Source organism: Syzygium oleosum, unplaced genomic scaffold (assembly GCF_021117445.2).
Source record: "Syzygium oleosum isolate NSW1041296 unplaced genomic scaffold, Sole_v2.1 Sole_v2.36, whole genome shotgun sequence".
NCBI lineage: Eukaryota > Viridiplantae > Streptophyta > Magnoliopsida > Myrtales > Myrtaceae > Syzygium > Syzygium oleosum.
In genome coordinates this window covers 783103-807450 of record NW_026607520.1, presented here as the reverse complement: position 1 = coordinate 807450, position 24348 = coordinate 783103, and positions in this window count along the sequence as shown.

Genomic DNA, 24348 nt, shown 5'->3' with positions numbered 1-24348 from the left:
GGCTCACGATCTCCCCATTAGCAACCTGCGGGTCCGACTGGCCTAACGCGTTGAACGGGACATCGAAGGTCCTAAGGGGTCCATGAGTGTCGAATGGGTCCCGAAAACACCAACCGAGGTAAGGATGGGCCCGGAACTGTGGCCCGCCCTCATCGACCTAAACTATGGTATAATACCTAACATAAGTCTCCCCGTTCCCTTCGGGGTGCTCAATCACCGATTGCTCTATGCGATACGGGATCCCAAAACGAAGCGGTGCTTTTGCCATCTTCAGGGTCGGGGGTCTGAAAAGTGGGGTTTAAACAACAATGAGAATAAATCTCAGCGAGTAGGCCCCCTAAACCTAAACTAGGCTAACATGCACCTCCGGACAAGTATTAACCAAATAAACAATCAAACAATCATTTGACTTAGGCCCTCGGCCCAAATCCAACATATAATTGACCCTGCAGGTTAGGCACATAATAATAACTATAATGGCACAGAACCCAATTAAGGTACATACTCGAAATCACTTAGCCACGAACACATGCCATGCACATGCTGGCACTCGTTAATGCACTCTTGCACACGTGCCATCACTATGCAAATGCTCATGGTCATTTCTGCACACTTGCACACGTGCCAACTTTCCATTTAGTCACCGACCCGCGTTAAACGCATCAGGTCCGACCCGCGTAAAACGCATCAGGTCTATCACTTTCGATCGATCTCCGGCCCGCGTAAAACGCATCAGGCTCATGACACAACCCGCGTAAAATGCATCAGGTTGGCCATCTTCCGGTAGTCCGGGCATCATCCCGCGTAAAACGCATCAGGACGGGTTCAATACGCTGCGTAACACGCATCAGGGTTTTATGTGATCACACATACACATTCCACCAATTATTATCTGAACCCCGCGTAAAACGCATCAGGGCGATTTAGGTGATCACATGCTCATGTCATTCGTGCACACTCGCATAATGCACATGTTATGCCAATGCTCGATATGCACATTCATGGCCATAACGTCCACACTTGGCATAAGTAAAATTCACACTGGGCACTCAATTAAATTTGGCCACATGCTCAATTAATGCCGCAACATGCTCAATTCACATCTTCACATGCCCAATGAACTCATTAATTCAAAACAGCCACAACACATAATTGGCACCCGAATTCATGTGATTAACTCAATATAATTACGCACACTCAAGGCCCGCCATGCCTCTCAATTCGTGACCACATCAAACATTTGGCATGGCATCATACAATCAATCCCGAACCATGCACCATTCGGCCAATGCATGGACAACCCAAGGCACACACGGTAATTCACAATTAAGCCCTAAATTAGCCAAACAAGGTCCAATTAAATCCACAATGGCCAGACAATAATCAGTCCACTCTATGCCATTAATCCACCTCCAAATCATCACATTAGGCTCCCAAAATTCACCACATAATCAGCCACTACACGGCCCACACAATGCACCCATATCAATCCACATATTAGCCCCAATCAAGTCCACAATGATCAGCCACTAATCAGCCCATTTTAGGCCACCAAATCACATTTAAATTATCACATTAAGCCACCAAAATAGCCACAATGTCAGCCCTAATCATTCGCCACTAATCAACCCCTAAAATACCCTAATCAACCCCTAAACCTATCTAGAAATGCATAATAGCCTAATTAGGGTTTAGGGTTTATACTCACAACGTCTTATGCTCCAAATGTGGGCCGGACTAGGGGAGAAACAGGCCAAATGGCGGCTGGTTCAAGCCGGTTCAGCGGCGGCGCTCCGGCAATCCTCACGGCGGCACTCGACGGCGAACGGCGGGCTGGGGGTGACGGCTGAGCTGGGCAGCGAAGGGGGTGATGGTGCTGGCGATGAGGCGGCGAAATGATGAGGTAAAGGACTGAGGTGGCGGTGGTGGTGGTGCAATAGCGGCAGCGCCGGGGCTCTCACGGCGGCGCACGGCCAAGGGAGGCTGGTCCGTGGTGGTGGTGGTGACGACGAGAGAGAGGGAGAGAGAGAGAGAGAGAGAGAGAGACGGTCGGGTGGTGATGGTGAGGCGAAGCGGTGGCATGGACGGTGGTGCGGCTGGCGGTTCCGACCGGCGACGGTGGCGTGGCCGCGGCTGAGCTGCTCTAGTGGGCTGCTCACGAGAGAGAGGGGCGAAGGGAGAGAGTGAGATGGAGAGGGGAGTGGCCAGTGGGGTGAGAATGAGAGGAGAGAGAGATTGCAAGAGGTTTAGAGAGAAATGGTGAGTGGGGTGGTTGATTAAACTCACTAAAAATTCCCATCCTACCCACTCCACTAAAAACATGATCCAATGGCTCAAATTTGAAGCCTAATCTAATCAACCCACTTTCAATGGCCAAGATTCAATCTCACACAAAATATCCAAGCGCACTTTGGGGATTAGCAAAGGAGATGGGGGCTGATTTGTCCATGATTTTCGGCACCAAAGAGCTGAATAAAACCAATTAAAATCTCAAAAATTCGGAATTAACACTTAGGGCTTAGGGGCAATTCGGTAATTTTCCACTCCCGGTCCAAAATTCCATTTTTCGACCAAACTGATCCCAAATATGATTGGCCACATAAATACGACGTCGTCCTTGCAAAATAGTCGTGTACGTCCGTGAAATTTGACACTCAAGTCCGGATTCAATTTAACGACCAATCTCGCTCAAATGCGATTTTAGCGTCTCTCACAAACGGGCGGCTATTTAGGGGTTACGCATATCGACTTAGGATTACTCGAGTCGTGACGGTCTCGATTTCCAAGAGAACGTGAGGTTTTATTGCTAGTTCCGGAGGTCGCGATCATTTGGAATAAGTTCGGGATTGTTCGCCACGCGGACTCTCGGTCGTGCGGAATCACCCGCGATCCGATCGTACGTCGTTGGCCAAACCAAATCCGTCACCCTCCTTGGATCGGCCCACATTGGCCCAAAATATTCCCTCGTCGTTCTTCGGAATCGGATCTCGATTCATGGTCGAGTTCTTGGGTCCACGTACCGTTTTCCTAGTTAGCCACTCCCTAATGGTCAGTATCCCGAGAATGATGAGTTCCGGGCGAGCCTCACTAAAACGAAATGAGAAATAAACATCTATTTCATTGATCCTGGAAGTGGGTCGAATTCAGGATGTTACATAATCACATTGAGCTAAATGACCACGAGAAAAACCTTTTAACTATGCTCAAATGGTTTTACCCTCCTGTTTATTGGAACGGCTCTTTCTCGAAGAGTTGAAAAAAGTCTGAGATGATCCAGAAACACACACTGTTATACTCCTCCATCGTCCTTGGACTTTTGTGCATAATAATGGCACCATCTCCGATACTCCTGCCGCAGTAGGTACTACTACCTACAAGCCCCAGTCACAACTCCAAGTTGCACGTGTCTATAATTCGTTCCTTAGTCACATTGGTTCTGTTGAATATAATTACAGGGAACTCCAAAGAATCCTATGCTAAGAAAATCGTATTATCCCTGAAGAAGCATGGGATTATACCACACCAGTTTCATGGGATCACGAAGGATCTTCATCTGCAACAAGACAAGCACTCAGAGAATACGATCAGGCACAAGTACAACTCGAATGATCGCAAGATCAAGAAATGTCAGACACAAATCATCTCAGGATCCATGGGGTGGACCACTCTCTCAAGACCCCTATGACTATAGACCATTGTCCTTTTCCGTTGGACTTGAACCAGCTCTGCCTCTCACTACTCACAGCTAGGAAATTGGCCTCAGCCAGTCTTACCTAAAGAAAATCCACAGCCAAACCTTGGCATTAGAATGTAGAATAAACTCCTGTTACCACAAAACACTCTGAATACAGCTCTTCCAGACCTTTCTACACATGCATCCTCTTCTTCGAACCAAATGCCAGTTATTACTGAAAATAATTTTGAACAAATTCTGGCATAGAGATAGATAGCAGAATATGAATGTGCAAACAGTTCAGACAGCTCGAATTATGACTATAACTCTGGTCGGAGATAAACTAGTATTGTTTCACCTAACCGGCACTGTTCATTGTAATATATGATAGCCGGGTACTGTTTTACCTAATCCTATAAATAGGTTTTAAGTGTCCTACGAGTGAGTTTTAGGTGAGTTTTGTGTGGACAAACGTCCAATAATGTATTTAGTTTTAGGTGTGTTTTGTTTTATCTGGACCTCCAGCAATGTATTCCTCCACACCTAAATAAGGCCATGTAATCCTTCAGTTTGGAGGAAGAGGAAAAGTTGTAAAATTTCAGAGTTCTCACTTTTCATGCCTCTCTAAAAATCCTTTTCTTCAAAGCCTAGCATGATCCTCTAAGAAATGTAGCTAGGCCAGTTAAGCATAACATCATCCCGGTAACTCTGAGCATCTCTATGCTCTAAGCTAAATTTTCGGGTAGTTTTGCAGCTAAAAGGCAGTCCCTGAAGGGCTTGAACAAGAGGTTCGCCCGTGTGGGATAGCATACCTATTGCAAACTGACCTTGTTTTCCTTGGCTCTCAGCATAGATCCCCTTATTTACATTAAGACTTTAAGTGTTTATAGCGATTAAATCTTGTGGTAAGATTTGTGTATAATTCTTTCACGAGATTATGAGATTATTTCGTGAGGAATTGTGGGGCTAAACACTGTGTGAGTTATTGGGTGTAATTGGGATTTGGAAAACACTTGGAGTGTTTGAGTGACTCGAGTGTGCTTGTAATCTCCGTTGTATCGCTTGATCTATAGTGGAATTCTGTGGTACTCTCTCCATGGACGTATGTCATTACGACTAAACCACGTAAATCTGGTGCCCGATTTATTTTCTTGTTCTATCAAATTTATTATTCGATCACTTAGCTTCTGCAACAATTGGTATCAGAGCTAGGCTTGCTTAAGTTGAAGCGAATCGATGGTGATAGAAGAAGGAAAAGTGAGAATCGACAAATTTGATGGGAAAGATTTTGGTTTCTGGAAGATGCAGATTGAGGATAATCTATATCAAATGAAACTGCACTTGCCCCTGTATGGGGAGAAGCTAGAGACGATGAAGCAAGTTGACTGGGAATTGCTGGATAGACAAGCTTTAGGTGTTATTCGGCTGACGTTGGCTCGTAACGTCGCGTTCAACATCGTGAATGAGAAGACCACTGCGACTTTAATGAAAGCCCTATTGGACATGTACGAGAAGCCCTCTACGATCAACAAAGTATATTTGATGCGATGTCTGTTTAACTTGAAGATGAGTGAAGGTGTGTCAATTGCTGATTATATCAATGAATTCAATGTGATTGTTAGTCAATTGAGTTCAATTGAGATTGACTTTGAAGATGAGATACGTGCATTGATTCTATTATCCTCATTGCCTGATAGCTGGAATACTACTGTTACTGCCATTATTAATTCTTCTGGGTCAATAAGTTTGACGTTTGATGGTGTTCGAGATTTAATTCTGAGTAAGGACATCCGTAGGAGAGAATCTGATGAACATGTATCTGCTGCTTTAGTAGGTGAAATAATAGGAAGAACTGATACTAGTGTTAGCAGAAGTAGTATAAACATGAATAGATGAAGTCAGTCTAGGACTAATGGTGTTGTCTATTAGAACTGTGGCAAGAGGGGGCATCATAGAAGGGATTGCCTCAAACTGAAAAACGAGAATGGTGAAGAAATTAGAGTTGAGTCTATGGATGATGTTGCAGCTATAGCTGATGGTAATTCGGATAATGCTGATTATGTCTTGTATGTCACTAATGATTCATCATCTAGCAGATGGATTATGGATTACGGTTGTTCTTTTCATGCTACACCAAACAGGAACTAGTTTACTACTTATCAGTGCATGGATAGTAGTAAAGTGCAGTTGGGGAATAACGATGAGTGCGATGTTGTAGGTGATGTTAAAATCAGAATGCATGATGGTATTATGAGGACATTGACTGGAGTGAGGCACGTTCCAGAGTTGAAGAAAAATATGCTTGCCTTGAGTGCCTTGGATTTAGCTGGGTGTCAGTATTTTTCAGAATGTAGAGCTCTGAAAGTTGTTCGAGGTGCCTTGGTGATAATGAAAGGAATCAAGCACAATGGCCTGTATAAGCTTCAAGGTGAGACAGTAACAGAATTCTCCGTGGAGACATCAGATGCATTTGTTCGAGAGTCTGAATTGTGGCATATGAGTTTGGGGTACGTTAGCGAGAGAAGCCTAAAGGTTTTAAGTGAAAGAAATTTGCTATATGGTTATGTTGCTAATGAATTGAATGTATGTAGGTACTGTTACTTAGATCAACAGTGGAAAGTGCAGTTCAATACGGTTGTCAGAGAAACCACGGATATTACAAAATTAATTCACTTAGATATTCATAGGTTGTCGAGGTTTCCTTTGAGGAAGAGTGTCAGATTTATGCTAACAGTTGTTGATGACTACTCAAGGAAGACTTGGGTATTTGTACTTAGGCACAAGTTTGATGCTATTGTCAGGTTCAGGCAATTGAGAGCTTTGATCGAAAAGGAGACTAGTAAAACAATCAAGCATGTGCGGACTGACAATAGTATGGAGTTTTGTTCGAAGTTGTTAAACGAATTCTACATGAAGGAAGGCATAGTGAGACACCGCACTAATGCCAATGAACCATAACAGGTTGCAGAGTTGATGAGCAGAACATTACTAGAGACGGCCCATAAAATTCTCTAGTGCTGGTATGGCTAGAAGATTCCTGGCGATTAGTACAGCAAGCTACCTAAAGAATAGATCCACATCGACTGCGATTGGATGTCGGACTCCCGAAGAAGTGTGGTAAGGTAATGTTACTGATTCTTCTGTTTTTAGAATATTTGGTTGCCCGTGTTATGTTCGAGTTAGTGATGGTAAGCTCGATGGAAGGGCAAGAAAGTGCATGTTCCTAGGTTATGCACAAGGTGAGCGAGGCTATAAGTTGTGGTGCCCGGAATTAAATTCACCTGTTATCAGCAGAGAAGTTATGTTTGACGAGTCTCCAATACGTCTGGCAAGGAGTGATTATAGCAGTGCTCATACGGATCTGAACGGTGTTTTGCTTGAGGTGGAGTCGTAACCAGAAACTCCTGAGGTAGCGGGTACTAGCGAAGTAATCGACACGAATGGTGCTTGTAGCGAGGTAGAGCCTACAGAGCCAACAGTTGCTGTAACTGCTGAAATTGATAAGGTACGTATTCGGTTTCCTCGTAGATATGGATGCAATGATGGTTTTGCTTTATCTGCGATTGAGGAGGTTGTGTCGGAAAATCCTTGTGGAGCAATTAAAGGTGCATGTGGAGTTGGTGTTCTAATGAGGTCCACGGCTATGGTGAAGTTCAAGCGAGGCTTGGACTTGAAAGACGTCTGTGATGGTTGAGCCTATTGGGGGCTGTAAGAGAGTAGTAGCGAAATTCGGATTCTATCAAAGCGATTGTGACTTGGCTCAAACGTCAAGCCAAGGTGGAGATTGTTGAAAATATGTCTCAAGAGTTTGAGTCCGAAGCGAAAATCTGAATTTAAAAAAAATAAAAAATCAATAGCCAAGTTTTGGAAATTATCTTTCCGAATATGCGGCGTGAAACAAGAAAGTCCAACTTGGACTCTGTTGGGAATATATGGAAATCAATTTCCGTGTGGACTTTGGCTTCTTATTTCCATGAATAAGTCCCCAAGTGTTTGTTGGACTTTGACCGTGAAAAGTGGGCTTCTGGGTTTGCTGATTGGTCAGAGACAAGAAAGAAATAAAAAGATAAGAATTATCCTTCCTTGATGAAGTCGGCAAAGAAGAAGCGGCTCACATTTATATGCATATAAATATTCCAATAGAGGAGTCCTTATGCACGATTGTTGATAAAGAGCATAATGGCTTTCGGGAAGCCTATGTCCAGAGCAAGAGAGAAAAGTCTTGAAGCGTCGTTACCTCTCGGAGTGCCGTGGGTCATCCATAGGTGTTGGGTGCTTGGCATTGAATTCGTGATTTTGTTTATGGAATTACACCAAGGCTGCGTTTGGTCGTCGGGATTTCTAGTCAGGATAGGATTGGATATGATAGGATATGAAATCCAATGGATTTGCTATATCATATCTACTGCTTAGTGAATTGTAGTAATAAAATCAGATATTTTCACATATTATTATGTCCATTATTTACTATAAACGTAATATCAGTGTAAATGAACCTAAAAATTATACAAATGGAGATGATAAAAATTCCTCACGACACTCTTACCTATTTCATTTATTTTTTTTATTTTTTTATTTTTCCCTCTCTTTTTAATTATTTTCTTTTTTATTTCTTCCCCTTCCATCATTCTCTAATAAAATTTTATTAACTAGTAAACTATACAAATTTGCCTAAAATATGTAATAAATATATATACTAAATGTGTATATATATATATATGAAATTTATATCATAAGATAGAAAGAAATTTGAATATATAAATAAAAATAAGAATAAAAAAACGAATGTATTGTTATTTTTTGTTATTTTAAATTTTTTATATTAAAACTCAAATATTATTTATATTCAAATATTATTTTCATTTTATTAAATTAACAATTTTGTTATTCGAGAAAAATAACTTTATATTATGGATATTAGATGTCCTATCTACCTTTATCCCACCTCCTTCATGGGATAATTTTATTCGGGCTATATCCCTCCTATATCCGACTTTATCCTATCTTGAGTACTCACCAAACACCGGATAAGATAAAATTTATCATATCCTGAATTTTATCCAGACTACCAAACGTAGCCCAAGATTTTAAGTGTTTGTAGCGATTAAATCCTATGGTAAGATTTGTATATAATTCTTTCGTGAGATTGTGAGATTATTTCATGAGGAATTGTGGGTGTCACGCCCTGAACCAAGGCCGTGATGTTCGGTCCTTAGCCCGGTCGTGATTTGCCTTTGTTCCAGGGATATTGTCTCAACAATCCGTTATTGTTTTCTTCGATTAAGCACAAGCAGAAGCAACTAACAAACAATAACGAGAACACAACGCGAGCTAAGAAGCATATTATATAAGCACGCATAATTTACATAATATATGATTATATTAGAAGCCCTCTTTTTACTATTGGCCTTCACGTCTACTCATTTACATCCGGATCATGTCCAGTTCTTTACGTGTTATCCGCTCACATATTATCCGCACGGCTGGGTTAAACCTAGCTTTACTACCGTCCCTTCACCAAAAGCGAAAAGGTTAGCTTCTTCCCGAGCTTGGTCATCTCACTACGGCCCGTCTCCGGCGACCCCAGGTGGTCCACTAAACCCTAGAAGGGGCCCGATCACATCTCCATCCATTAAAACGAACCATGTCTCATATCTGTGGGGAACCATCTCGTCCGCACTCTCTTGGACCCAAACGGTAGTACTATACTTACGGTAGGTAGTTTCGGTTTCAGCATCAACTATGTCTACCATGCGGACGTCCATTTGAATCGGAAGACCAAAGCAAACGGGAGGTGTTAGGGCCATACCTACAAAGCTGAAAATATAAAGAGTGAGTTACACAACTCAGTAAGTTAAATTCACTATATTTCGGCTAAGAAATAGCCTCACTATTGAACAAGAGAAACAACCATTACCGTTGACTTGTCGATAGTAGATCAATAGCAAATGCACCTTACCTTACCTAGTGGCTAAACATGTTATGCTCACTAAACAAGAAAACATCAAGTATAGCTTTTCATGTTACGTGCAAAGATCGACACATGGGATTCATTATTCATCAAACGAAATCTATCGATTCCTGCGATTTTCACTGGGCATTCGAGCCTCCCTCTGGCATCGCCTCGAAATCCATCGATGACAGCATCGTCTCAAAATCCATCGATGACGGCATCGCCCCAAAATCTATCGGCATCGGCAACGTCCCGAAATCCATCGGTAACGGCCATAGTCCCTCGTGCGATCATACAACAAGCAACAAACAATCCGGTTCTTATCTTGACAAGATTAGCCCATGCAATCATGCGATGTTCATGTGTGAATCATGCTCTAATGGGCGAAATGCCTATCATGCCAAGCACGGTCTAGGGTTCGTGGCTTGATCCGCCATGCCAAGCGCCAGCTTGGAGCCGAACTTGGCCTGGATCTACATGCCTCAATGTAAATCCGCACCAAGCCAAGCTCATCCTGTGACACCACAACATGAGTACGAGACCATACAACGGCCTATTTTGTGCCTCGAGTGTACCTTGACTCACGGCCATAAGCAAAATATCAAGCACACAATGCAAACATTAAGCATTAAAACTCGGTCACCACTCGAGCTCAAATGCGCACCACTACGCCCTAACCAAGGTGTAGAGAATTCACTTACTACACGGGCTGTCTTAGGGTGTTTGGTGATGGTGTGGTGGTGAGAATGTGTGGCCAAGAGTGTAGCCGGGAGAGTGGCCGAGAAAGAAAGAGAAAGAGAGACCAAGAAAGAGAAGATTGCCGAGAGAGATGCCAAGACAATGGCCGAGAAAGAGAGAGAGATGGAGACCGAGAGAGTGAGAGGCCGAGAGAGATAGGGAGAGAGAATGGCTTACTGGGTTTTGGGGAAAGGATGAAATGGCTTGGGGTTTCTCCTATTTATAGCCAAGACTTCAATAATTGTTATGCCAAATAGACCAATCAAATACATTAGGGTGGCACCTATAAATATAAGCAATCTTGTGGAAATCTTATCCAAATCTTAGGTTTAATTATTTGATGGCCCAGTTGTTTACCAAGTGTCCTTCTAGGGTTATGATGCCCTAAGTTAGGGTATATGAGTCACCCTATACATTAAATTCCAAGGGGACACCTAAGCCCATGCATTAATTTCCTAGAAGACACATAAGCTTCTATTAATGGCCTCCCCAATAATGGCTTGTCTTGATCTTCATTATTGCCCTCCAAGCTAGTAGGCGAGTGGCACATCTAGGGCTATCAAGAAGATACTCAATTAATGAAGATCTTATCTTATAAGATCCTTCTAATTATGACCCTCCCATTATTGGTTCAAGGTTGACTTGATCAAATTTGACTTCTTGCTCCCCAAGGCTTAGTCGAATAGGGCTTATTCTTGCCCTTCAAGAACGCTTAATTATACACTAAGGACAATTGGCTTATGTTCCACTTCTTCAGTAAGGTTAACCTTCCAAAATCAATAAGTATACTTAGCAAGGATGCTTACATAAATGAGGAATTTCTGGGTTTAGAACGATCGACCGACCTATCCTATTCGAGGTTTGGTGTAGAAATACCCCAAAATATGATTAAGTATGGTTAAGCCAAAGTCCATGTCCAACTGTGCAAGTTCAGGTCAATCAGATTGACCAGGCGCATGGCTCACACAGTTGGGTTTGAACTGGCGCAGGGCCTGGCACACTGCCGGGCCACACGAGCGCAAGGCCAGGCACATGGTCGGGCCATACAGACACCGCACCGGGCTACACGAGCGGTATGCCGAGCACAATGCTGGCCTACATGAACAAGGGACCGATTCATGGACCAAGCACACACATTGGCTCACGTATGGGCAAAATGCATGGTTCATGGCCAAGTTTCTTGGGTATGGAACTAGGTCAGAGCCGGATCTGACGGGCATAATGCTTGGCACAAGGATCAGGCACAATGACTGGCACCCGACTGGGCACAAGGCCAGTCCATGGCCTAGCTGACGGGCACAAGGCCAGTCCATGGCCTAGCTGACTGGCACGATAGTCGGTCATGTCCAGGGACAAGGCTTGGTTGGCACGGTTGGCACAAAGCCTAGTCCGGGACCAAGCCACTAGGCTCGTGGCCTAGCACATGGCTCGTCCATGGCCTACCCGACTTAACACGACAATCCATGGCTGATTTGCGACCAGTCCACGTTCGAGTATTAACGACCCATGGTCGACCCTCAGTTGTCATGTAGCTGTGTGAAATCCAGTACCACGGGATTAATCCATGGTCATCCGGAACCAATGCATGGCCACCCGAAATCACCTGCAACCGATACATGCCGACACAACACTGATCCATAGTCGTCCCGGACCTTCCCACTAACGGCCCTTATGGTCGAAGGGTCAATCCTTAGTCATATCACTCTAATCGACTTGCATGATCGGACAGTCATTCCATTGTCGATCCCATGGCCAATCTATGGATAATCTTTCGATCGAACCATAACTAACCCTCTATACACTCATTCCGACCATGTTATCCATTTCATTACCGACCCTCGGATCAGACTGCTCGGCCATTTTATTACCATTCACCTTTGATTGTCTTGGCCCCAAATTCGGGGATGTCACAATGGGGCTAAATACTGCGTGAGTTATTAGGTGTAATTGGAGTTTGGGAAACACTTAGAGTGTTTAAGTAACTCAAGTGTGGTTATAATCTCAGTTGTATCGCTTGATCTATAGTGGAATTCCGTGTTGCTCTCCCCATGGACATTTGTCATTATGACCGAACCACGTAAATCTGGTACCCGATTTATTTTCTTGTTTTGTCAAATTTATTATTCGATCGTTTGGCTTCCGCAATAGTTGTCGTGGAATCGGGTAGTGACAAAGGCTGCGTAAAGAGTCGCCGGTATCCCTGACATTAATTTGTCCCCGGTTTGTGCACCTAAGATCTCATGTTTCTCTACTTTTAGTTGGTAATCTAAGACTCCTCCTAATTTTACAAATGTTTGATGAATCTTTATGATAGTCTCAGCTCGTTACTTCTATTCACGACATGCCTAAGTAAGATTTTTTTCTTTATTCCCCACGAGGATGAAATTTAAAATGAAACCAGAAAAGACAAAATAGGATATCTCGCTTCATTTTTTATTCCTCTTTACATTCTGCCTAAGCGAGTTTATATTTGCCAAGAGGATAAAATTTGTTATATAAGTACGCATAGGTTAGGAAAGAACACGAACTTTTTCTGTTTACAACACTCCCAAGTAATTTCTTTTCATAAAAGGATAGAAATTAAATTAATATATATGCTCATGGTTATAAAACTAACATAAAATAGGACCACTAGTTTCACTTTGTTCTCTTTTCAATATATCTAGGCACTTCTTTTTTCCAAGAGGATAAAATTTAAATTAATATTTGCGCATAGGGGTTTTGAGATTGCTGAAGAGATCGCTGAGCAAATGGGAAAAATGACGGAGAAGAGCCTTCGATTGTCTCGGCTGCCATGAAAAGAATGAAGTACGAAAGTGAGTTCTCGGCTGCGCCTTCAATCAAGAAGCTGGTGGGAGATGGCAAAACTTCAAAGTAATGGAAGAAGAAAGATGAAAAGAAGCCGTTGAGGATACTCCTAGGAATTGGCAATTACAAAGGAAGTGGGGTCTTCCACCTTCAATCTTCGAACCGAACCAGATGGCCTCTCAATTCGGTGTATTAAGTCGCCTTGTATTTAGTTGGTCTCTCTTTGGCTTGTTGTATAGTTCCTGCTGAACCATCGTTGACCCTGTTCGGACATTTCTGTGTCCTAATCGGGTCAAGGGTTGACTTTGGCGCTATATTGTATATGGTGTTTTGAAAAGTAATACATATTCTTACCTTTACCAAAAAAAAAAAAAGAAAGATGAAAAGAAGCCGGTGGGAGATGGCATCTTGAAAGTAATGGAAGAAGAAGAAACCCAAGAAACTGCTGTGGCAAGTGCAAATTAAAATATTTTCTTATTTATGTCATAAAAATGGAAATGAGAGTCTCAATCTCAAATGTTTCGAACGAAAGAGGTTTAAAGCGTGTAATTGCATAGTTGTCACAGTTCCAAAGGCAGTAGAGTGGACTTTAAATTTAGCATAAAAAGTTGGTAGATTTTATTTCATGTATTACAAAAATTAAAATCTGATGTTGAACTTATTCCTTGAATTTCTTTGCTAGCATCTGAAAATTGTCTTTAACTTCAATTTTTTTAGAGCGCAAAGCTAATTAATGGCTAAAGATTCTAATATTATTATTGAACTTCCCTATAAGAGCCATTTGAACCTAGCAATGGGATGCTTTATGACGTCTTCTGTCCCTTCAGTATTTCTTTCCAGAAAAAGTTGGAAAGATTTTCTTTTTAAGAGTTTTCATGGGAAGTTCGAGAGTTAGCTGCCTCGTTTGCGTAGATTATCGTTCTTAATGAATACATGCACCAGTGTATGACTCCTCAATGCTTCTCCAAATTGTCCTCGTTCAGGCAAGAAATGTTTCTTGTTAAATAGGTTTTTGAAATTCCTCCATTTCTTTCCTTAGCAGCATTGTTAATTAGAATTTTCTTTTTTCAGTAATCAGGTTCGAGTGAGTGGGGCAGGTAATTTTCATTGGTGGAAAGTTATCGTACTAGTTAATATGGCTAGAGATATATATTCATCTTTCACAACTAATAGACTGTGACATTCCAAATTTCGGCCCATTTTTTTGGATTTCTAAAACGAGTATTTCGTCAGTGCCCTTATAATAAAATCTCGCTCGAAACTGATCACTCTTGGGTTATTATTTTTAAATTAGAGATTTCGCTAGAAACGTACTCGATCGAATTTAGCCATTATTTAGAGCCCAAATTTTGGTGTCGAATTTCTTGGAGTTTCGTGACGAATTTAATTGGACGGTGTCGATATTATTGTGGCCAGCCTCGAGATTGCCCGGGATATGTGAAAAGTGAAATTTTGACCGGGTACGGATTTGGATTAGTAGACCTCCCTCGTAGTGTGTTTTGGGGTTATTTTCTTTTGGCCCTTTTTCCTAAATTATAATTAGGGTTTTTCGTGGGTCGTTGGATCGTTTTTGGGTTTGAACTGTGACCGTCGGATGGCACTTGAGTATCTTATTTGACTTTTCTCTCTCTCTCTCTCTCTCTCTCTCTCTCTCTCTCTCTCCCCCCCTGCCCGCGCACGTTCCCCTTCCCCCCATGCACGTCCCCTCCCCATCGGCCATGCAGACCTGTCCCCTCCCTCCTCTCTCTCTTCCTTTCTTTCTTTTCTTTTCTTTTTCTTCTTCTTCCCTTCGTCTTCTTCTTCCTCTCTTCCGGCCCCGACTGTTCTGGCTTCCTGCTCCTGCTTCTGCTTCTGCTCGCCCGCCCCTCGCCGTCCGCTTCGCGTCGCCATCGCCCCGATCGAGCCGCGTCGCCGTTCGTCGCCGCGACCGCCTGTCGTCGGCCTACCCACGCAGCACGCGAGCAGCAGCTCGCCGCTGCGTCCGCCGCAGCCCGACGCTGCCCAGCCACTCGTCGGCCTGTCCTCCGTCGCCCGGCCACCAGCGACGTTGCCGTGTCACCTCAGGCCACCGCGCGACCTCCCTTTCCCCCTTTTCTCTCTTCCCGGCCTCTCCCCTGTTTTGAGCTCTCCCCGGCTCCGCCTCATCCAGCCGCCGCGCACTGCCATTCCGGCCGTCGCCGCTGCTTCGCCTACCACCACCCAGCTCTCAGCCACCCTGCCCAGCCACCTACAGCCGCCGTACCCGCCTGGTCCGCCCAACGCCACCCCAGCTCAGCCTTGGCCGGACTGTCCCGGCCGTGGCCGAGCCTCCACGTAAGCCCGGCCGCCCAGTCACAACTGTCAGCCGTCTTTGCCCAACCCGGCCAACCCGGCCCGGCTAAATCGGCTAGCCCGATTATTTCAGCAAACGGCTCATGGAAGCCGGCCGGTCAGTACCGAGCATGCCAGTAGTGCCCGAGCTCGCCAGGCCATGTGCCCAGCCGTGGCCGGATAGCCCAGGCCACTGCCCTTGCCGTGGCCGAGTCGCCCAGCCGTTGCCAGCCGCTCGATCGAGTGCCTGGCCGCTTGCCCAGCAGTGGCCGAGAGTCCCGGGCGTGGCCGAGGGCCGCGCCTAGCCGTGGCCGACCACCGTGCCCGTCGCGCCCCCGCCCGCGCCAAGTCGCCACTATTCACCCGGGCCATTTTGAGCCCGTGTGGATGTTTCCCAGGCCAAATTTAGGTGAGTGACTTCATAAACCCTACTTAGTATAATGGGTATTATTTAGACTTGTTTAGGGTGTAATTAGCACTGGTTTAGTGGCTAAGTTTGGATTAGGGTCATTATGTGAATGTGGTTAATCGGTAGATTAAATTGTGATGATTATGTGGCATAATTAGTGGCTGATTTATGTGGGTGTGATGACCGGATTGTTGTGGTATTTGTGGGTGAAATTGGATGCTTGAATGTGGCCGGCTTGAACGCCGGATTGGTGGGCTAGTGTGGCGAGCTCATGACTTGAAATTGAGTATGTGCAATGTGTTAGAATGATGGTTGTGTAATGTGGCTAGCTTGTGATGCTTTACGAATTGAGTTTGATACTCGCATGGATTGATTGGGATGATTGGCAATTGAGTGTATTAAGGTGTGGTTTGAATATGTGATTGGCATGGAATCGATTAAAGCATATGACGTGTGTACCCGTCCGAATAGCCTGAGGCAGGATAGACCCTATGCGTGTTTACGTGGGTCATTAGACAAAACCCGGATTGATCGGAGGGCTGAGCCTGAGGCGTGTTTACGCGAGCTGTGGAAGGTGAGTTAGACATGAGGCGTAGGTTACGCGGGTCATTGGAAAGAAAGAAATGTCCTGAGGCGTGGTTACGCGAGACTGAGCCCGGATTGATCGGAGGGCTGAGCTTGAGGCGTAGTAGCGCGGGCTGTGAGATTGGGCCTGAGGCGCAGTGGTACGGGCAGTGAGAATGGACCTGAGGCGCAGTGGCGCGGGTTGTGAGAATGGGCCTGAGGCGTGTTTACGTGGGTAGTGTGAAAGGACCTGGGAGGTCGTGAGAAAGTTGGCTGGACCACGCATGTTGCATAGTGTTTGATTATGGGGCGAATACTGCTAGGCATGGTATGAGACGTGCCCAAGTGGTTTTACCATATAATCAAAACACGCGCGAGTGTTGTTGTATGATGCATGGGAAATTTCCTTGTGTGCTCTGAATATGAGTTATGCTGGATGCATTAATATGATTTGACTATTATGCAGAGTTGGCGTGTGAATGGAGGCGAGGTATGTATGTTTATGTGAGTTCTAGTATGTCGATTGTTATATTGCATGTTGAGACTCGTCTGGGTACGCATTGGCCTAGGTGGGGTTTAGGGTGTTGCTTATTGAGACTCGTTCTCACGGTTATTATATAACCATTTTCAGATTCGCGACCGTGATTGATTGGAGATGCCACCAGGGTATCTCGGGGATGGAGGATGGGTCAAGTTACCCCATATTTTGTGTGCCCCTCTTTTGTATAGCGAAGTAGGATATCCAACCACTGTTCCCTTTTGATATTGTGTATTTGGAATTATTATTTTGTGCTATCCCTTTGTCATTATTTATTGTATGGGTTATTTAATTTCGCTTCCGCTTGCCTTTATCGTTGGGTGTTTCGTTTGGGTCGGCGACGCGTCCTGGGACATCACGTTCAATACAACCATCGAAAGGGTGTCGCGAGCCCGTTGGGGTTCGGGGCGTGACATAGACTTTACTAGTTATTTGAAAATAGAAGAAAAGGATATTTGTGCTTTCGGGACTAGAAAAAGATATAAACATAATAGATAGTTTTTTTAATATGAGAACATTATTTGAAAGGAAAAGAAAAGAATATGTGATCGAGAAGGGTAATTAATTTTTTACTGCCAGTGATTGTCTTGGACTTCCCAGTAAGAGCAATTTTTTAACTGATTATATAGAAAATATTATACACTACGAAGGAGATGTTTTATATACATGTATATATTTTACGATTCCTTAGTTTGCAAATAAAAAGAATTATAAAAATGAGCTACTTTTCAACGTCCTTTTATCCCTTCTTCAATTTTTTTTTCAGAAAAAATTTCTTATATAATTAATCGGATCTAATTTGATGATTTTCTCTACTTTTTTTCCCTTTTAATAAGATTATTTTTTGGGGGAGTCGGAGAGATGGAGGCACCGTGTTTAGATCAATGTTGATTATCGTTGGGGAAAGACCACCAAAAACCCCAAACTATGCCACCTGTGACACATTTACCCTGAACTTTTTTTGTGATACCAAAAACCCCAAACTATGCTATTTGTGACACATTTACCCCAATGTACTTTAGTCCATGGGCATTTTCATCTTTTTTGCTTTTTCTTTTTTTGTTCCCTTTTTTTTCCTTTCTGGCGAGGGCAGCCCTCGCCCGATGCCGGCGAGGGTCGCCCTCACCAAATCCGGCGAGGGTCGCCCTCGCCTGAGTCGGGCGAGGGCCGCCCTCGCTTGCCTCGCCTAACGCCGGCAAGGGCTGCTCTCGCCGGAAAGGGAAAAAAAAGGAAAAGCAAAAACGACGAAAATGCCCGTGGACTAAAGTTCATTGGGGTAAATGTGTCACAAATAGCATAGTTTTGGGTTTTTGGTGTCACAAAAAAAAGTTTCGGGTAAATGTGTCACAGGTGACATAGTTTGGGATTTTTGGTGGTCTTTTCCCATTATCGTTCTTAATGCCTTAGATCCTGGTCTAGTCTAGGGATTGCTTCCCACGAGGCAAAAGTGGAATTTCAAAAGTTGTACCATCAAAGATGTTGGGTACCATTTTTTTTCCTTCGCGTTTCGTCAATGCACTTTTACATGATTCTAAGTCCCCGATTTATTTGATCATATAATCAAAGTTTCATAATTTATTTGATTTGTACGTTCGAATCCCTTCTAGTTTACTAACTAGAATGTCCAAGCAAATGGCCGTGCAAAATTCAAGCACCTTATAAAAGAAAATAGATATCACACTCTTTTCTTTATTGAACAATGACATAATTTCGTCTATTTTATAGATGGATGAAATGAGGAATCACTTGGACCGATTTTAAAAATTTTAAACTATACCTAACTAAATAAAAGTAATGTCTACATCATTCATTTAGCCATAAGTATTGGGACTTCGGAAAGCAATGCTTTCGAGAAATTAAAGTCCCACGCTAGTTGACATAAGTTAAACATGTCATGAGCATGAGAAGAAATAGATAGGTTATTATTCGATCATGTCATGAAATTTGATTTCTATTAGTGACCAATTCATTGCATTTTAATGGAATTTCTCGATATGATTTTCATTTGATCTGTTTAGTCGGTTATCCCTTAACAGGCCTTGCTTGGCACCAATTATCACCTATTTATCATTTTTGTTAATGATTTTCCCTTCGAAATGAAAAAAAACTTATTTAATAGGTTGAAAGTGTAAGTAAAATTAAAAGTGTAAGTGCCATAAAATCATGAAATTTAAAAGATGAAAGTTGAAGTTACCCAAACAAATCCAATCTTTTTGTAGAGATTTTAATTCGTAAAAGGTCCGCGTTTTTTTAATACTTTTGGCGCCCAATATATGGTTAGGTTCTTCAAGATGTAATATAGACTTAAAATGAATCGTGAACTTTGAAGAAGATTAAGGGTCATTATTGGTTCGAGGAAAAGTCTGATTTTACTGCCTTGCTAGGAAAATTAAGAAAAATGGGGAATGAAAATTTGAGTGTAAGATTTGAAAATTCAAAGTTTTGGGATTATAAAGAGGATGCAAAATTGAAAATTGAGTACATTTTTCTCTCTTTTTCTTTTCCTCCCTCTCTCGAAAATATAGAGGGAGAGTCTTGATCCAATAAACAGTTTTTGTTATTGTTTATGCAAAGAGATAATCATTACAAAATCCAAATAAAATACATCAGCCCTCTCAATAAAGCTCACAAACGGAGCAGCTACAACCTTCTACCTAGAAAATACACTCTTAAAAAATGTACGGCAATGTCCAACCAAAAGGGGCACTCAAAAGACGGGGTAATTTGACCCATCCTCGATCCCCGAGGTACTCTGGCGGCGTCTCCAAATCAATCACGGTTGCGGATCTGAAATTGTTTGCACTACATCAATGAGAATAAATCTCAATAAGCAGACAACCTAAACCCCATCTAGGTCAATACGTACCCAGACAAGTCTCAACATGCAATCTAACCATCGACATATTAGAATTTACATAAACATACTTACCTCACCTCACAGCACACGCCAACTCTGCATATTAGTTGGATCACAATAATGCAATAATAGCTCAAGAACATAACATAAACACTCGAGCGCCATAACCACGTACATTCACCCAATTCAACTCAACACATTTCGCATGCATGTCCAACCAACTATCCACGACCCGCATCAACACGCCTCAGGTCCATTCTCACAGCCCGCGTCAACACGCCTCAGGCCCATTCTCACCGCCCGCGTCAACATGCCTCAAGCCCAACTTTCTCCAATGACCCGCTTAAACACGCCTCAAGTCTTTTCTTGCCTTTCTCGCCACACCCGCGTAACCACGCCTCAGGTTGGCAGCCCTCCGATCAATCCGGGCTTTTCAAGCAAACACATGTGCCACTTAATTCAATCAATTTCACGTCAATCACATAATCAAATAACTCCATACTATGCTCAATCGCCACTCGTTCCAATCAATCCATGCAAGTATCAAATTCATTCCTCAAAGTATCATAAGTTAGCCACATTGCACAACCATCATTCTAACACATTTCAAGTGCCCAATTCCAAGTCATGAACTCACTACCATAGCTCACAATTCCGACATTCAAGCCGGCCACATTCAGCCCACAAACCAACACGAGTCGACCACTCTCGAGCATAGAAATTCGCTCACAAATGCCACAACAAACCAGCCATGAACAGCCACCAATTGACCCCAAAAATCACCACCATTTAGTCCAAGAACTAGCCACATGCAATCCTCAAATCGGGCCCTAACTTAGCCATCAAACCGACACTAAACAATCCCTAAACAAGTCTAATAATACCCATTATACTAGATAAGGTTTAGGGAGTCACTTACATAAGTTTTGGCCCAAGGAAAATCGGCAAGGGGCCAAAATGGCCCGATGGAACAGTGTCGACTCGGTGCAGCACGGGCGCAACGGGCACGGTGGCCGGCCACGGCTCGGCACGGCCCTCAGCCACGGTCGGGTGAGCGGCCAGGCATGCGGGTGAGCGACTGGGCACGGCACGAGCACGGCTGGGACGGCTCGGCCACGGCTTTGGGCGGGCGGCCGGCGAGCTTGGCCACGGCCTGGGCAGTGCGGCTAGGCGACGCGGCCGGCGAGCTATGGCGCCGGTCGGATGGTGACGGCGACGGCGGCGGCGACGGTCTCGGCCAGGCGAGCTGGGCTGGTGGCCGTTGGCGGTCGGGGGCGACACGGCGGCGTCGCAGGTGGCTGGGCGAGGCCAGACGAGCCAGCTGTCAGTTTGGCAGCCCCGGTCCGCGGTGGCGAGCTTGCTAGAATAGGGGCGATAGGGCACGGGAAGAGGGAGGTGGTCGGGAGTGAGCTACGAGCAGCAGCGGCGGCAGTCGCTGGGCGGCGGCTGGCAGACGACGCGCGGCGGCTGGCAGACGACGCGCGGCGACTAGACGGCAGCGCTCGGTGGCGGGGCGTTGAGCAAGAGGCGCGCACCGGAGGGGAAAGGGGGAGCTCGGCCAGAACAAGGGGGGAGAGTGAGCAGCAACGGTGGCGACTGGCGGGTGACCGGCGAATGGCGGCTCCGGCAGGCGATCGGCGAGCGGCAGCCCAGGCGAGAGACGCGGCGACAATGAGCGACGGCGGTGAGCTCGGCCAGAAAGGAAGCAGGGCAGCGGCGAAGGGGAAAAGGAAGAAGAAGAAGGAAGAATAAGGAAAGAAGAAAGAAGAAGAAGAAGAAAAAGAAAAAGAGGGGAGAGAGAGTGTCTGCATGGGGCAAGGGGAGGGGATGTGCGCGCAAGAGGGGACGCGACTGGGGGGGAGAGAGAGAGAGAGAAAGTCAAATTTAATCGAGTGCGATCCAACGGCCCACGTTCAAACTCGAAGTCGATCCGAAGGTCCACGAAAAATCCTAATTTATAAATTAGGGAAAAACCAAAAACACTAACTAATATACACTAAGAGGGAGGTCTACTAGTCCAAAATCTACACCCGGTCCAAATTTCACTTTTTACCAATCTCGGGCAATATCAACGCTGGCCACAATAATATCGACACCGTCCAATTAAATTCGTCACGAAACTCCGAGAAATTTGACACTAAAGTTCGGGCTCTAAATAACGCTCAAATTCGATCGAGTGCGATTTTAGCGAAATCTCAAATTTAAAAATAACCCGAGAGTGATCAGTTCTGGGCGAGATTTAGCTATAAGCGCACCGACGAAATACACGTTTTATAAATCCCAAAAATGGGTCGAAATTCGGAATGTCACAATAATCAAGTTGATATATATTAGCTGGCGAGACTAATGTATACACGAGATAAATCGAATTAAGTTAGATTAAGTTAGGGTTAATATCACGAAAATCCCCAAACTGGCACACCTGTTACAAATTTACCCCAAACTAATTTTTTAACCACCAAAAACCCTAAATTGGTACACTTGTGACAAATTTACCATCAGTTTGTTTCCATTAAATTTTACAATCAAATTGCTTTGTTAAATGACATGCGGCAGTTGACCTATGTACCAGTTTTATGTTTTACTCTCTGTTTGTTATAGGTGTACCAGTTTGTGATTTTTTGTGGTATTAATCCAATTTAACATAAACTAAATGAAGGTAAATTTGTCACAAAATGTACCGGTTTGGGGTTTTTAGTGGTCAAAAAATTAGTTTTAGGTAATTTTGTTACTAGTGTACCAATTTGGGGTCTTTGATGGTAAAAAAATTAGTTTTTGGTAAAATTGTCACAAGTGTACCTGTTTGGGGTTTTTCGTGGTATTAACCCATTAGGTTATGGTATAGCAACTTCAAAGTAATATGGTTTTCTAAAGTGCAACATTTGTCACTTGCCCCACTAAACAAAAGGCGAGGTAATTCACTAGAATAAGAAATAAATTTTTTTTATTGTTCGTGAAAAAAAGTCTCTTCATAAATTTTAGGGTTAATATCACGAAAAACCCCAAATTGGTATACATGTGACAAATTTACCCAAAATTAATTTCTTGACCATAAAAATCATAAACTGGTACACTTGTGACAGATTTATCTTAAACTTGTTTTTTACCACTAAAAATCCCAAACCGGTACATTTTTGTGACAAATTTACCCTTGATTAAATTGGATTAATATCAAGAAAAACCACAAAATGGTACACATGTGACAGACGGAAGGTAAAACCCCAAACTGGTACACTCGTCAACTACCACACGTCATCTAACTCATAAATTTGACGATAAAATTTAATGAAAACTAACAGAGAGTAAAATTGTCAATAGTGTACCAATTTAGGGTTTTTTCGTGATAAAAAAATTGGTTTAAGGTAAATTTGTCATAAGTGTATCGGTTTGGGATTTCCGTGGTATTACCCCTAAATTTTATACCTCTAAATGGTTATGCGAATCCATAACATCCTTCAACCTCAAACTTTTACCCAAAAAAAATGCAATAGATCTAATGCTTACTATAAGATGAATCAATATATTAACAGGGTTCATACCACAAAAAACCTCAAACTAGTACACTTGTGATAAATTTATCCCAAACTAATTTTTTGACCACCAAAACTCTATGTGACATTCTAAATTTCGACCCACTTGGTATTTATGAAATGCGTAATTTCAATAACGCACTTGTAGTAAATCTCGTCCAGATTTGATCACTCTTGGGACACTAACCAGTAGGGAAAGGCTAATTAGGGATCTAAATTCGTGCAACCATAGAACCTGACCATGGACTGACTTTCGACCATAAGGATTGTCGAGGTAATATTTTGGGCTAATATAGACGGATCTAAGGATGGTCATGGATCGATTTGCGAATGTCGTATAATTGGATCGCGGGTGATTCCGCCTCGCCAAAATACGAAATTTGCGAACGATCTCAAACCTATTCCAAACAATCGCGTCCTTTAGAACTAATGATTCATCATCGCAATTACATGACAATCGAGGTCGCCATGGCTCAAGTGAACTTAAACGTAGTTCAATTTAGTATCAACCACGGGTCAAATGTACAAATTTTCCCGAGAGCCACCCGTTAGTTTGAGATAAGCTCAAGTCGCGTTTATTTGAGTTTGGCCAATAAATAGAGACTGAGTTTGGGTGTTGAAAATTTTGAAAGTCATGACAGAGTAATTGGACGACGTCGTTATTACCGTGGTCAGCTTCGGATTTGTCCGGATTCGTTAGAAAACTGAAATTTTGACAGGAAGTGGAAAATGACCGTTTTACCCCTGGGATTTTGTGAAGGCTAAGTATAAAAGTGGAAGGGCATTTTGGTCATTTCACCCCCACTTTAGCGATATAAATTTTTGGACGATTTTGCCCCTGCACTTTTTGTGAAATTCCTATTTTACCCTTGGATATTTTTGGTAAGATTTGATCTTGGCCGTCGATTTTTGGATAAGCTTGGATCTTGGCCGTTGGATGGAAAGTAGAGAGGAGGGTAGGATGGTAA